The sequence below is a fragment of the Somniosus microcephalus genome, chromosome 11 (assembly GCF_052327205.1).
Source record: "Somniosus microcephalus isolate GS21.2 chromosome 11, FLI_Smic_1.0, whole genome shotgun sequence".
NCBI classification, from domain to species: domain Eukaryota; kingdom Metazoa; phylum Chordata; class Chondrichthyes; order Squaliformes; family Somniosidae; genus Somniosus; species Somniosus microcephalus.
The window spans coordinates 11,722,494-11,736,754 of NC_140997.1; the positions used below are offsets into that span (position 1 = coordinate 11,722,494).

General features: G+C 44.0%; 1 protein-coding gene across 1 annotated transcript in view; it reads left to right on the forward strand.

The window, feature by feature from the left end:
- Positions 1-14,261, forward strand: part of LOC147110317 (mitotic spindle assembly checkpoint protein MAD1-like) — a 998,542-nt gene that overhangs the window by 911,725 nt on the left and 72,556 nt on the right. The window lies entirely within an intron of this gene.

Below are 14,261 nucleotides of genomic sequence, written 5' to 3' on the forward strand. Positions count from 1 at the left end.
ATGAAGAGTTAGGAATCAAGATGGCGGCCACTCACCTCAGCTCAGAAGGATTAGGCCCGCCCACACACGCAATGAAATGCCCCCCCGTGACGCACCGATTGGTCAACCATCAGGTTAATCCCCTGTACGATTGGTCAACCATCACGTCACTCAACGCTAATGAGCGGAATGTTGCCGTTTTTTGAACCTTTTTTGTATACTGTCGGAACAATTTTTGTCTGACCAAAAAGTAAATACGCCTATGAGAGTCCCCTAATGATAAGCTTTCTTTTGATATAACATATGTGTAGGTACGCTCTATAACTTTTGATTGTATAGCCGGACAGACAGAAAGATGGAAAGACAGACAGAAAGACAGAGGAAAGACATACCGTTTTATATATATTAGAAGATATATATGCGTGTGTGTGAATTTGAGTAGGGTGAAGAGCAAACTGGTTTAATCTCCTTCATAATGTTAGCTGGAGATGGATATTGCATAGAGATGTGATGGCTTGATCTTAGTTTAGGGTGACAAGTGAAAGTTTCTTTCCTTCTGATTAAATATTGGAATTTTAGATGCGCAGATAAGCATTTGTCCTCCTACACTGTGACTAGAAGTCTGTCCTGACTGAAGAAACAGCCATGGTTGGCTCTGGAAGCTGCTGATGTTTCCCGTCTCTCTCTTCATATCAATCTGTTCCCAGTAACGTCACTTTTTTTCACAAGTACAAATACTCTTGTTTGTCTGCTTCCCTGCAGTGCAATGTAAAATATAATGAAAAAAGATAATTTTATACACAAGAAAGAGCATACATGGTGCACTAACCATCCCTGACTTCCCTGAAGTACTCTTGTGATAATGATAATAATTGTGGCTCGGTCCTAAACAACTGTAATGTTTGTTTGATTATTATACTCACTTGTAATGGATCTCTGTCTCACTCAGTGGAGAGTACAGTAACTAGGACAGAAGATGTATATGAACATTTCTGTTCGTCCATGTGATTCTCTCCCCCCATCCCCCCACCCTCACACACAGCCAACCTCTTTGTGACTAATGACCAAACCTACGCAACACTGAGATGGAGAATGTTCTGCCAATGAAATGAAGAGCCTGCCTACCACCATGTTCTACCGTTCTCTCCTTAGCAAAGACTTGGGGGTGATTTTGACTTTGTGTGATAGTGTAAAACGGGTGATAGCCAACCGGCAACCCATTTTTACATCTCATGGTTTTTATTTCCATTGAAGTCAAATTTACCCACTTAGAGTCTGAAAATTCACGAATTCATGGATATTGAATTTGAATTATTTTCCAATATGTCTGCGTTGTGCAGTGAAAAGTAAATTGGTCACAACCTCCAGCAACCCTATGATAGCCAGACACTATGGGGGAAAAATTCAGTTGGTTGCGCCACCCGTTAGCGCCTTAAGAGGGCGCTAAGTGGGGCGCAAACCAACTGGCGCCCTGGGCGCGGCACTGCCCACGCCTCCCGCGAAATTCAGCGGGAGGTTAGTGGTGGCGCTAACCGTTAGCGCTGCACTGCTGGCGATGACGTCATCAGTGTGCGCAGCGCCCCACTCACGCCCCGGCTGCGATCTTCGGGAGCGCCCCCTGATTTACCGCCAGACGCTATGTCCGACAGGGTCAGGGTGGCGTACCTGCTTCCGGGGAGGCGCAAATTAAAGGCGAGGTGCGGGGCGGCCATTTTTGTTGTTGGCTGCCTGCCAGCACCTGCCTGCGCTCCCGTCCCCCGGCCTCCGGAACCCCACCACCACCCCCCCGCGGCGTGCCGGCTGTGCTCCAAGAGCCCGCACTTCTCTTGGGTGCCGGGCTCTTTTGCCTGCACTCCCGATCCTCGGGGGCCCAGCTGGGCCCCAGATCGCGCTGCACAAGGCCCCTCCCCTTTAAGAAGGGGAGGAAGGCCTGCAATACCGCAGCACGATGTGCCGCAGCATGTGGCGCTGCGGCACGTAGCGCCACAATATTCACTCGCAGCACCCCAAGAGGGAGGCGGGGCACCTCCAGTAGCGCCCCGCTTCCCTTTGGGACGCAACCGACCCAATTTCCGGCGTGGGGGGTGCTAATTTTTCCGGGGCGCTAGCGCCCCAAACAGGACTATACTGAATTTTTCCCCCTATGTCATTTAGAAAACTGGAACAATAGAAGACCCATTGCGCATTGCCAGCTCATTCAGTAATCCAGAACACAATGAAAACCTATTTTTAAAAAAAATAAACAATTCTACACTGTCCACTGAATCAAGAATCATCACCTCACTTGTTGAAACTTTGGTAAAGTTATGGCCATGACATCACTGGGGTCATCAAGATTTTCTTCGTAATAATTATAGACTGACATTAGCAGAGGCTGAGGAACAAGATGTTTGTTGGCTGCCTTGTCCATGTACAGCTGAACTTCTAACTTCAGGAAGAACATAAGAAATAGGAGCAGGAGTAGGCCATTTGGACCCTCGAGCCTGGTCTGCCATTCAATAAGATCATGGCTGATCTGATCTGGTCTTGGCTTCAACTCCACTTTCCTGCCTGTTCCCCATAACCCTCGACTCCCTTATCATTCCACCTCCACCTTAAATATATTCAACGACCCGGCCTCCACAGTTCTCTCGGGTAGAGAATTCCAAAGATTCACGACCCTCTGAGAGAAGAAATTCCTCCTCATCTCCGTTTTAAAAGGGTGCCCCCTTATTCTGAAACTATGCCCCAGAGTTCTGGATCCCCCACGAGGGGAAACATCCTCTCTGAATCTACCCTGTCAAGTCCCCTCAGAATCTTATATGTTTCAATAAGATCACCTCTCATTCTTCTAAACTCCAATGAGTTGAGCCTCAATAGGCCCAACCTGCTTAATCTTTCCTCATAAGACAACCCCTTCATCTCAGGAATCAACCTAGTGAACCTTCTCTGAACTGCCTCCAATGCAAGTACAGTATATCCTTCCTTAAATAAGGAGACCAAAACTGTATGCAGTACTCCAGGTGTGGTCTCACCAATGCCCTGTACAGCTGTAGCAAGACTTCCCTACTTACAATAAAGACCAACATTCCATTTGCCTTCCTAATTACTTGCGGTGCCTACATGCTAACTTTTTGTGTTTCATGTACAGGGACCCCCAGATCCTTTTGTACCACAGCATTTTGTAGTCTCTCTCCATTTAAATAATTTGTTTTTTTATTTTTCCTACCAAAGTGGATAACTTCACAATTTTCCCCCATTATACTCTATCTGCCAAATTTTTTGCCCACTCACTTAGCCGATCTATATCCCTTTGAAGATTCAGTGTCCTCTCTTCACAACTTGCTTTCCCACCTACCTTTGTATCATCAGCAAATTTGGCTACATCACACTCGGTCCCTTCATTCAAGTCACTAATATAGATTGTAAACAGCTGAGGCCCCAGCACTGATCCCTGCGGCACCCCACTAGTTACAGTTTGCCAACATGAAAATGACCCATTTATCCCGACTCTCTGTTTCCTGTTAGTTAGCCAATCCTCTATCCATGCTAATATATTACCCCCAACCTCATGAGCTCTTATCTTGTGCAGTAGCCTTTTATGTGGCACTTTATCGAATGCCTTCTGTGTTAGATCCGTGTATCTTGATGTTGTGTGTCTTTCAATAACTAGACACGAGACTGCAGGGAACAATCAACAGGTGTTTACTGGATGAGGGTTACTCTAAAACTAAACGTACAGATCCCTACTCAGGGTTATATACAGGTGTGGTCACTGCCGGTACTACAGTATACAGGAGCTGTAAAAAGTAGTTCTCCCCTTGAAGGTACATACACTACATTCTGGAAATCCAAATACACTACATCTACTGGCTCCTCTTTGTCCACCCTGCTCGTTACATCCTTGGCTCCACCAATAGCTCATTGAGTTTATGCAATGAGCCGGTGAGCCAATTAGACCAGGATGGTCCCTGGCCCATCGCCCTGACCACGTTGAGGTGGCTGAACTCAGCTGAGCCAACAGTAGCAGCGTTACAAATGACCTCGGTGCTTCTATATTAGGAATGGAAAAGTCAACCAGGCCTCTAGCTCCTGATCACTGTCCAGATACCTCTGTTGAGTGTGTGTGTATATATATATATATAAAGTGTGTGTGGGGTGGAAGGGAGACATTGGCTGAGGACAGGATTGGGCTCGGTTGCCATTCTCCCCTTTTTCTCCCCCCCTCCCCCTCACAACAATAACTTGCATTTATATAGCACTTTAAAACATAGTAAAAATGTCCCAAGACGCGTCACAGGAGTGTTATCGGACAAAATTTGACACCGAGCCGTATAAGCAGATATTAGGACAGCTGACCAAAAGCTTTGTCAAAGTAAGTAGATTTTAAGGAACGCCTTAAAGGAGGAGAGAGAGGCAGCGAGGTTTAGGGAGGGAATTCCAGAGCTTGGGGCCTAGACAGCTGAAGGCACGGCCGCCAATGGTGGAGTGAAGAAAATTGGGGATGCGCAAGAGGCCAGAATTGGAGGAGTGCTGAGTTCTCGGAGGGTTGTGATAGGGCTTGACTAGATTACAGAGATAGGAAGGAGCCACCCACCATGTCTGGGATCACACATGATATCGCTAGCCAGTGAAGACGACTGATGCTGGTGGCGCTATATACCCCAGCAATGCCTCCAGAAGATATGCGGATAATGAGAAAGCTGGAAAAAAAACTCTTCAAAATGAGGTGGTTATTTTTGTTTGAATACAGTCTATGCCTATTCAAAAAAAAATTTTGCTCAATAAAAATTTTAATTATCCAGAAGTTCATAGAATTTACAGCACAGAAACTGACCATTCGGCCCAACTGGTTTATGTCAGTGTTTCTGCTCCACACGAGCCTCATCCCACCCTACTTCATCTCACCCTATCAGCATATCCTTCTATTCCTTTCCCCCTCATGTGTTTATCTAGCTTCCCCTTTAATGCATCCGTGCTATTTGCCTCAACTAGTACTTGTGGTAGTGAGTTCCACATTCTCACCACTCTCTGGGTAAAGAACTTTCTTCTGAATTTCTTACTAGATTTATTGGTGACTGTCTTATATTGATGGCCCTTAGTTTTGGGCTTCCCCACAAATTAGACAATTTAAATAAAACTGCACAGGAAGCCAGTTTTGCACGGTTTCATTTCAAATTAAGCAACTTTGAATTAAGAGGAATAGACTTTATCAAAAAGTGAAAAGGTGCAAAGAAACACCATAAAACATAAAATAACAACATGTGGTGTATGATCACATTCCTTCCCCTCTCCACTTGTGCCAAAAATGAGAGACTTGGACACAAATTAAATAGGGGATGACGCTGTCAACCATATGCAATGTTGCCCTTTGTCTATTGGAAGTCGAGGTGTCCCGAAGCTCTTAATGAGAGAATCGACCTTTTTTTTTAATAAACCTTCCGGCATTGTAAATCGGAACTGCAAACATTGTTGAACCAACTCTGCTTTTCAGAGAAGACACAGCTGTTGCAACTCCCTCAGCCTGAAGCTTCAGGTTTTGTAGTCCCAACACAGAATGCTTACTAATCCTAATTTATGTAACAATAATGTGCACTTTTATGTGCTTTTTTCATTCCTACCTTGGGACAGGCAGCATAATAATTTGCCTAAAGGTGGAAAGAGATGACACTAACATAATTACAACATTTTTTTTAACACCCATTATCAGTCTATTTTGTAGTACTAAAAGGATCATTTGCAGAAGATTCCAACAATAAAAAAAGCAATACAGCACTTAATGATAAATGATGCAGGGTGGCTTGAATTGTAAATGAGGTTTGAGAGAGAGCGAGCGCAAATCCCAGGTATCTGCAAAAATAAATTACTGTTGTCTGTTTGAGTGCTAGGACAATGAATGAATACTGATATAGTCGAATAAGCTCCCAATAAGATTACGGTTTCTTTTTTCCATCACATTATAATCTCCAGGTGAAACAACACTGGTGAATTAAGCATCCTTTCCCCTTTGTAGTGAATTTTTTCTCCCCAATCAATGTTTTGCAAATCTAACGTCAGGGAGAGAGGGTGTATGTGTGATTACCGCAGACTGCTGGGGCAGTAACCTCAAGCGTGGCACAATGATGATAAATTTACTGGCTAGAAATTAATGAAACAATCAACATAGATTGGAAGCCGATTGACAAAGCTGAACACACTCACAAACAGGGCACTGGGTAAACATTATGAATGTAGGAATGAACAATTACAACTCGAATCAGAAACTTTCCGTTCCACTGCATTTCTCTTTTTTTGTCCCTTCTTCCCTTGATCATAGAATGCTACAGCACCGGATGAGGCCATTTGGCCCATCGTGCCTGTGCCGGTTATAGATATTCTTCTAAAATTTGGCAGTAATTGGCAAATACAGGAAACTCTCGTTTAAACGGCACCTAAATATCTGGAATTCTCTATTAACCGGCAAAATTCTCACTCCGAAAACAACACCTCAATTACCGGCAATGTTGCCAAGTCCAAGTCTCCCGCGGTGGCCGAGTTAGTCAGTGGGGGTTAGTTCTCCAAACTGCCACTATTCGGCTTCTTGGCGCTGTCGGAAGTCGGAACACCTCAATACCTCTGTAACAGGAGTCTGGCTCTCCCGCGCTGCCGGTAGTCTCTTCTGATCCGCCATTTTACAGGGGTAGTGTGTGTCTCCCACGCTGCTGGTAGTCATTGCATTGCATTACCCTCAACTGGCAGTACTGTACTTAATCAAGCATCTTCCACCATCCATTTAACACAACATTCTGTAGGTGAGTACCCAATTACTGCACATTTCTTGATTTTTTAATTTTTCTTTGTTAAAAACAGCCTCGGTAGATAACCCTCTCCGTCATCCGGAATTTTTGATCAACCGGCAACACGCCGGTCCCATCGGTGCCGGATACCAAAGCGTTTCCTGTACTTGTATAAGGATACAGATAATATGGTGATTTATCCTGTCTGTTAGTGAGAGTCAGATCCAATATTTTTCCAGAGTTACTTGTTATTGCCCACCTGTTGGCTAACATCCACTCTCAGATCAGTCTCGTGCTCTCTATTGCCCCCACCCCATTGAGTTTAAATTATTTTCAGTAGCGCAAGTCTCACAATCATATCCCGTCTCTCCAAACCAGCCTTTAGTTGCTCCAAGAAAAACTGTCACGTCGTTGGGCTGGAGTAGAGGAATCTTTACTCTGCATCTAATCTGTGCTGTATCTTCCCCAGGAGTGTTCAAAATAATTATTTTCTTCACCTGACTTTTGAGTGCTTGATGCTCGCTGTCGCTGTGTAAAGTGGAAATGTATTTCGATCCGCAAAGCACATATCCCACATCGGGTTGCCAGCTATGGTTGGGTGTATTCCTGGAGGTTTCATCACACGACCTCCCACCCCCAACTGTTCCGGCCCCTCCTCCGGGCACACTGCCTTCCCACGGCCAATTGGAAAGGGAATTAACTACATGATTGGATTCATCTGGACTGTCAGTTAAACAGCCTTTTTCCCCCCCATTCTGATATTTTTGTAACTAATAAATGAAAGTGTTCAAAGAAAATGAGAAGAACACATTTTTGTTTGACAGCCCTGATGATTTTTCTCCTGGGTGATGCTCACAGAAGCGTTCTGGAGATTAATCTTCAATTCCTTGAGACTCCAGGACAATCCTGAAGGATTGGTAACCCTAATCCCACACTTTTATGCATGCACAATCCCTCTTTTTAAATAAAGACTCTTAAAGTTTGGTTACATGGCTTTTTAAGCATAAACATAAATGGAATGGCCTTCTAGATCACTTCAGATGGATTATTAGTAAAAGCACATTTTGGATACTAAAAAGGTGCCCACGCCCCCCCCCCCCCACCTTTAATATTCTTTTCTCTGGTATAAACCCGTGTATAATTACTACACCGCATTTAGACACAAGCACATTCTCCCCACAAAATCGACCAAGTAAATAAAGATGAGTGAGATTGATTGTGAAGATTTGGGGAAGATTCCGCTACAATTCCCACAACACTTCAGGTCCTCAGAAGCAGGGCTACTGTGAAAATAGCACCATCAATTGGAATGCCACAAATATGTTGTGGAAAAAATAAAATCCATGGGGGGATAGTAAACATTATAAACGTGCATGATTGCGCTTTTAGAGAAACCGGCCCTGCAGAAATTCACTGTGCATTAAGTTCGTGAGGCCAGGTCCAGTGTCGGATATGATTGACAGCCTATTAAATGCCCATTAGGGGGCTGAAGAATCCAAGGACACCAACTCAATTCTTCAAAGACTTAGTTTCTTCATCGCTCTTGCGGGTTCAGCCATCAGATGTCACATGATGACTACACTCTTTGTACTCCTTTTACTGTTGACATTCTTGGCCTCACTGTTTCTCTGGTCTCAAATGGAACTCCCGTTTCTCCCTGATCATTAAAGCTGCCTTCTGAAAGGTTCGTTTCATCTTTCCTGTTGAACATTTTTTTCCCCCTACACAACTCTTAACCCTCTAATGTCTAGAGGGTCTCTTCATCCCCTATCTCACACACCTGACCAGGAAAGACGAAGAAGAAGCTTATTGCCTGATAGACAATTCTTTTTTCACCTCTTGCCTTCAACTTCTCTCCTCCAGAACTTTATTTTAATTTTATTTTATTGATGCTGCTATATTCATTAATCATTTGAGATTTCTGCTCTTGTTTCTCCTAAGCTCCAATTACAGTGTACAATACTCTCTACCTCACTGCATCCTCAATTGAGATGTATTGCAATGTTTACGCTAACTTATTCTGTGCAGCTTCTTAACTCACTCGCCTTCCTCCTAACATCTATAATTTTCAAGCTTGGTATCAGGGAATGATAGCATAGTGGTTATGTTACTGGACTAGTAATCCAGAGGCCTGGACTAATAATCCGGAGACGTGAGTTGAAATCCCACCATCTTCAGCTGCTTCATCAGTGACCTTCCCTCCATCATAAGGTCAGAAGTGGAGAAGTTCGCTGATGATTGCACAGTGTTCAGTTCCATTCACAACTCCTCAGATAATGCTGTATTCGGGCATGGACTGCTTCAAGACCTGGATGACATTCAGGCTTTGGCTGATAAGTGGCAAGTAACATTCGTCATTACCTCCAACAAGCGAGAGTCTAACCACCGCCCCTTGACATTCAACGGCATTACCATCGCCAAATCTCTCTCCATCAACATCCTGGGGGGTCACCATTGACCAGAAACTTAACTGGACCAACCACATAAATACTGTGGCTACAAGAGCAGGTCAGAGGCTGGGTATTCTGCGGCTAGTGTCTCACCTCCTGACTCCCCAAAGCCTTTCCACCATCTACAAGGCACAAGTAAGGAGTGTGATGGAATACTCTCCACTTGCCTGGATGAGTGCAGTTCCAACAACACTCAAGAAGCTCGACACCATCCAGGACTAAGCAGCCCGCTTGATTGGCACCCCATCCACCACCTTAAACATTCACTCCCTCCACCACCGACACACCATGGCTGCAGTGTGTACCATCTACAAGATGCACTGCAGCAAGGCTTCTTTGGCAGCACCTCCCAAATCCGCGACCTCTACCACCTAGAAGGGCAAGGGCAAGGGCAGCAGGCGCATGGGAACACCATCACCTGCAAGTTCCCCTCCAAGTCACACACCATCTTGACTTAGAAATATATCGTCGTTCCTTCATCGTCGCTGGGTCAGAATCCTGGAACTCTCTCCCGAAGCACTGTGGGAGTACCTTCACCACAAGGACTGCAGCAGTTTAAGAAGGCGGCTCACCACCACCTTTTCAAGGGCAATTAGGGATGGGCAATAAATGCTGGCCTTGCCAGCGACGCCGACATCCCAGGAACGAATCAAAAAAAAATCACTGTTGTCTTATCAGCCAGTGGCTCAGTGGGTAGCACCATCACCTCTGAGTCAGAAGGTTGTGGGTTCAAGTCCCACTCCGGAGACTTGAGCACAAAATCTAGGCTGACATTCCAGTGCAGTACTGAGAGAGTGCTGCATTGTCGGAGGGGCTGTCTCTCGGATGAGACGTTAAACCAAGGCCCCGACTGCTCTCTGGATATAAAAAATCCCACGGCACTATTTCGAAGAAGAGCAGGCGAGTTATCCCCGGTGTCCTGGCCAATATTTATCCCTCAATCAACATAACAGAAACAGATTATCTGGTCATTATCACATTGCTGTTTGTCAGAGCTTGTTGAGCGCTTTTCCTACATTACAACAGTGACTACACTTCAAAAAGTACTTCATTGGCTGTAAAGCGCTTTGGGACGTCCGGTGGTCGTGAAAGGCGCTATATAAATGCAAGTCTGTCTTTTCTTTCTTTGGATGAGACATTAAACCGAGGCCCCGTTTTCCCCCTCAGGTGGGCGTAAAAATTCCCACCGACAATATTTATTCCACTACCAACAACTCTTCAAAAAAAAAAGATAATCTGGTCATTATCACATTGTGGGAGCTTGCTGTGCACAGTTTGGCTGCCACGTTTCCTACATTACAACAGTGACTGCACTTCAAAAGTACTTAATTGGCTGTAAAGTGTTTTGGGATGTCCTGAGGTAGTGAAAGGCACTATATAAATGCAAGTCTTTCTTTTTTGGACGTGACTGCTGCCAACGACATAAAGTAGTTGTGCATGCGCAGTTCCAGTGGTTTTTTATTTGTTCTCGCCGGACTTCCCACAGATTATTGAGAGAAAGGTGAGGGGTGGAAATTTCAGGTATTGTGAGGTCTGTAATGTGACTTGAAGGTGATATTCGGATGTTGTCAGCTTGTGAGAGTTATATTCTACTTTCGTGGAGTGTGTTTATCGCTGTCTGGTCCTCTGTCTGTTGTAGTTTGAATTCGCAGCTGGTGAACAAAATGCAGGCGCAGGATGTTAGGATTTAATCGGCTGGGAAAAGGATCATTGAGAAAGAGAGTAGAGATAGTGCAGAGAGATAGAGAGAGGAGCGTTAGACAAAGAGACTGGGGAGGAAAACGAGAGGGAGGGCGGAGAAGGAACGCGAGAAGAGAGAGAGTAGCGGCGGTGTGATTAATTCATCAGAATAAACTGCTAAAACTTCCAGTATAATTTAATGAGGAAATGTGACTTGCAGGTGATATTAGGATATTGTCAGCTTGTGAGAGTTTTAGTGTACTCTCGCCGAATGTGCTTATCGCTATCAACTCCTCTGTCTGTTGTGGTGCACGTTATTTTTTCATATTTGAGACCTGACATTTATGCGCAGAATGCTTCTGCATAGCTTCCGGTTCACTGGCAGCAGTCACTCAGTTCTTTTTTAATCCCCACTTCTTGATTTATGCCATCATCTTTCCTTCTCTTTTCAAAAATCAAAATACCCGCTCCCCCTGCCCATCTGTAGTGCTAAGATCTTATTCAGTGAGCGATGAACCATAGTAATACAGTCCTGTAGCTCTGACTGTAGAGAACCAAACAAGTTAGAACGATAGAGGTCGTGACACAATCTAGCAGAATACATTATGGGAAGAGCCTAAGACTATTCCTGAGCCCTGAAATAATTGTTTAGTCAGTATTAATGAAAGCAGTTTAGAAAATCCAGGAACTGAACTTTCTCATATTCTGTTTCACGTCCCAGAAATCAAATGAGACGTAGCTAATATCTCTGCCAGGAGGAAAGGAGGTTTGTTAGAAACTCTTGTGATTTGCATTAGAAAATGCTGTTTGTGGCTTCAGAGTTTCAGGTTTGCTGCAAAGTTTGGAATTGCCAGCTAAGCAAAGAGCTAACCTTGCTGAGCATCTGGAATTCTAATGCAAACGCACTGATTAAAAATATGAATGCATGCAAAGTTTGAGCATCTGTAATGCTGCAAGCTCCATACCTGGCCTTGATCAGTGGAGGATGTATAGATCTCCCTAGCATTGAGCCACTGGTCTATTCGTTGCAAGGTTGGAGAGGGTTGGAAAATAGGTTTGGCACACAGTAAAGGGATGTGATGATATTGCTATATACTTGTTAGAAATACAACAAATAAGTGACAGTAAATTTATTAAAGCCTTATATCAAAAGGCCAGCACAAAAGAGTTTTAAAAAATAAGTTGGAGCTTTTCTGAAGTGGGAATGTAATTACATTTATGGGAAATCAAAATGACAACATTAGTGATATTCTACAATATTATGACAATCCATCCTGTGGCATAAATTTATATCATGCAATTATCATCGAAACAAGTTGTATTATCTTTTAATAAACTCATCTAATTTATACACCTCACTTGATGAATCAAATTAAACAAAAGGTGCGTTACTCCCATTTCTAAAGTTCATCAGAAACATGTTGGCAGGTGAGGGATTTTCGTCGAGATCAGAGGGTCGGTGAGGAGATTCCCTGCAGAGGCTCAGTGAGCTTCCTGTGAGAACCTTCCATGCCTGAAATGAGGGGGTGGGTGAGTTTTGTGTTGGGATCACAGGTACTCATTTTCTAGCCTTGACAAAACGAGAAGATTCTCAACGCACTGCAGCTGCACGGCCTGATTTCTGTTCTTTTTAACAGCAACAATTTGAGCTTCACTTGCCCTTCTAGTTTCAGGTTAAAGTGTGGATACACACAGCCGGCTCTAAGGGGTCTCATTATTGGTGGCAGTTGACAGTACCCAAAGGAGTCTCTCGCATGTCCAAACTAACTTCTTTACCTTTCCCAGTGTTTGTGTTCTTTATCTTTAATCTGTCTAAATCCATGAACAGAGCAGCTTGGAGATGAAACTGTTGCACTATCAAGAGAGAGCTTTTTTTCCTAGAACCAGCTGCCTCTGGAATGGATTCCTTAACCTTTTGCTGTGAAGAATTTGTGATATTTCCATTGTTCCCAATGGGAATTGCCTTTTTTTGGCTTCAGTAACGCACCTGTGAACTTACAAGATTTGATTCTGAATTTCGAAGCGATTTCTGTAGTGGAGGAGAGTGCTATAAAAATATCAGAGAGATTAGGAAATGGTGTTAGCAGATTAAGCCAATTGATGATGCATTTCACGAACTAAAGCTTTAGCATATTGCATTTCTGTATATTATACTTGTATCATTTAATACTGAGATTGATAAGCATCAGTGGATCTGACTGTTCCTCCAATCTCCAAATTAAATGTTTAATGAGAAATAATTGTGGCTTTAATCCAAGTGATCAGTTTAATTGTTCAGTGCAAAGAGGCACCATGAGATTAGGATTGTGCTCAAATTGTTTGCTTAATCCAGGTGTCTATTACCTTCATTCACCATCCAAGCCATTATGATTGGTTCCACTGATTGATAAAGGCACTGGCGAGCTACAAATAGCAGGAAGGTCCCAGGTTTTAAACGCTGCTTTGTGCTGAAAGAGCTCATCTTGGGAGGAGTGGTAGTGTACGTACTACAACTAGCCTCGGTGCCCCTTGGTTAGGATGAGGACAAAGTAGATGGGATCCTTATTTTGGATGGCTATCCAATGACACATGGTGAAAAGTGAACATCAAATGGATCATAGTCAGCCAGCACTCATTGCCTTGGCTTATACAGGAAGTGTGATCATTTGGGTGAGATACTATGGGGCAGCTGAAACCCATGGAACCATACCCTAGCATAGGTCAGCAATGTCAAGATAGGAGGGACAAAAAAAGCCACAGTGGTCCTTTAATCTGTTTAGTCTATTTATAGACCCTGTTTTTCCCCCAATTTTCTTGCTGCCGTCTCCTGAAGACTTTGATTTTTGCGGGGCTACAGTTCCATTGGAATTGAACTTCGGACCTTCGGCATTTAGTGCTGCACTGAGCAGTGCCTTTACCTACTGGGCCATGGGGGGGAGCTCATGCAAGACCTGCTTAGTCAAATGGCAAGCCTGTTGACTTTGAGAAACAATTGTCGACTTTAGGTTCTGTTGATTCGTTGTATTTAGCTGAGCCACACGAACCAGGGAAGTCCCAGGTCTGATTAGCAGCCTGCGCTAAGTTATTTGACCCCAGTTGGGGTGCCACAATTGACCTAGCGACCCTGTGTTAAGGAATGGAAATTGGCAAAGGATCCCACTTCTGATTGCTATCCAACAACTTCTGCTAGAAATATATATGTAGGCGTCAGATGAGGACAGGTTGAGTCTTAGTTGTGATGTCTCTATAGTGGAATAGCCTGTTGAAACTGACTGCCGAGGTGCTCACGTGAGGAATCACGACTATGAGCAGGTTACCAGAGGAGGCTCAGCATCCATACCCCGGCAATCACTTTAGTGAGCAGTTATCTGCTTCCCTGTAAATCCTCCAAAGCACAAACAGTGACTCTGTATTTAAT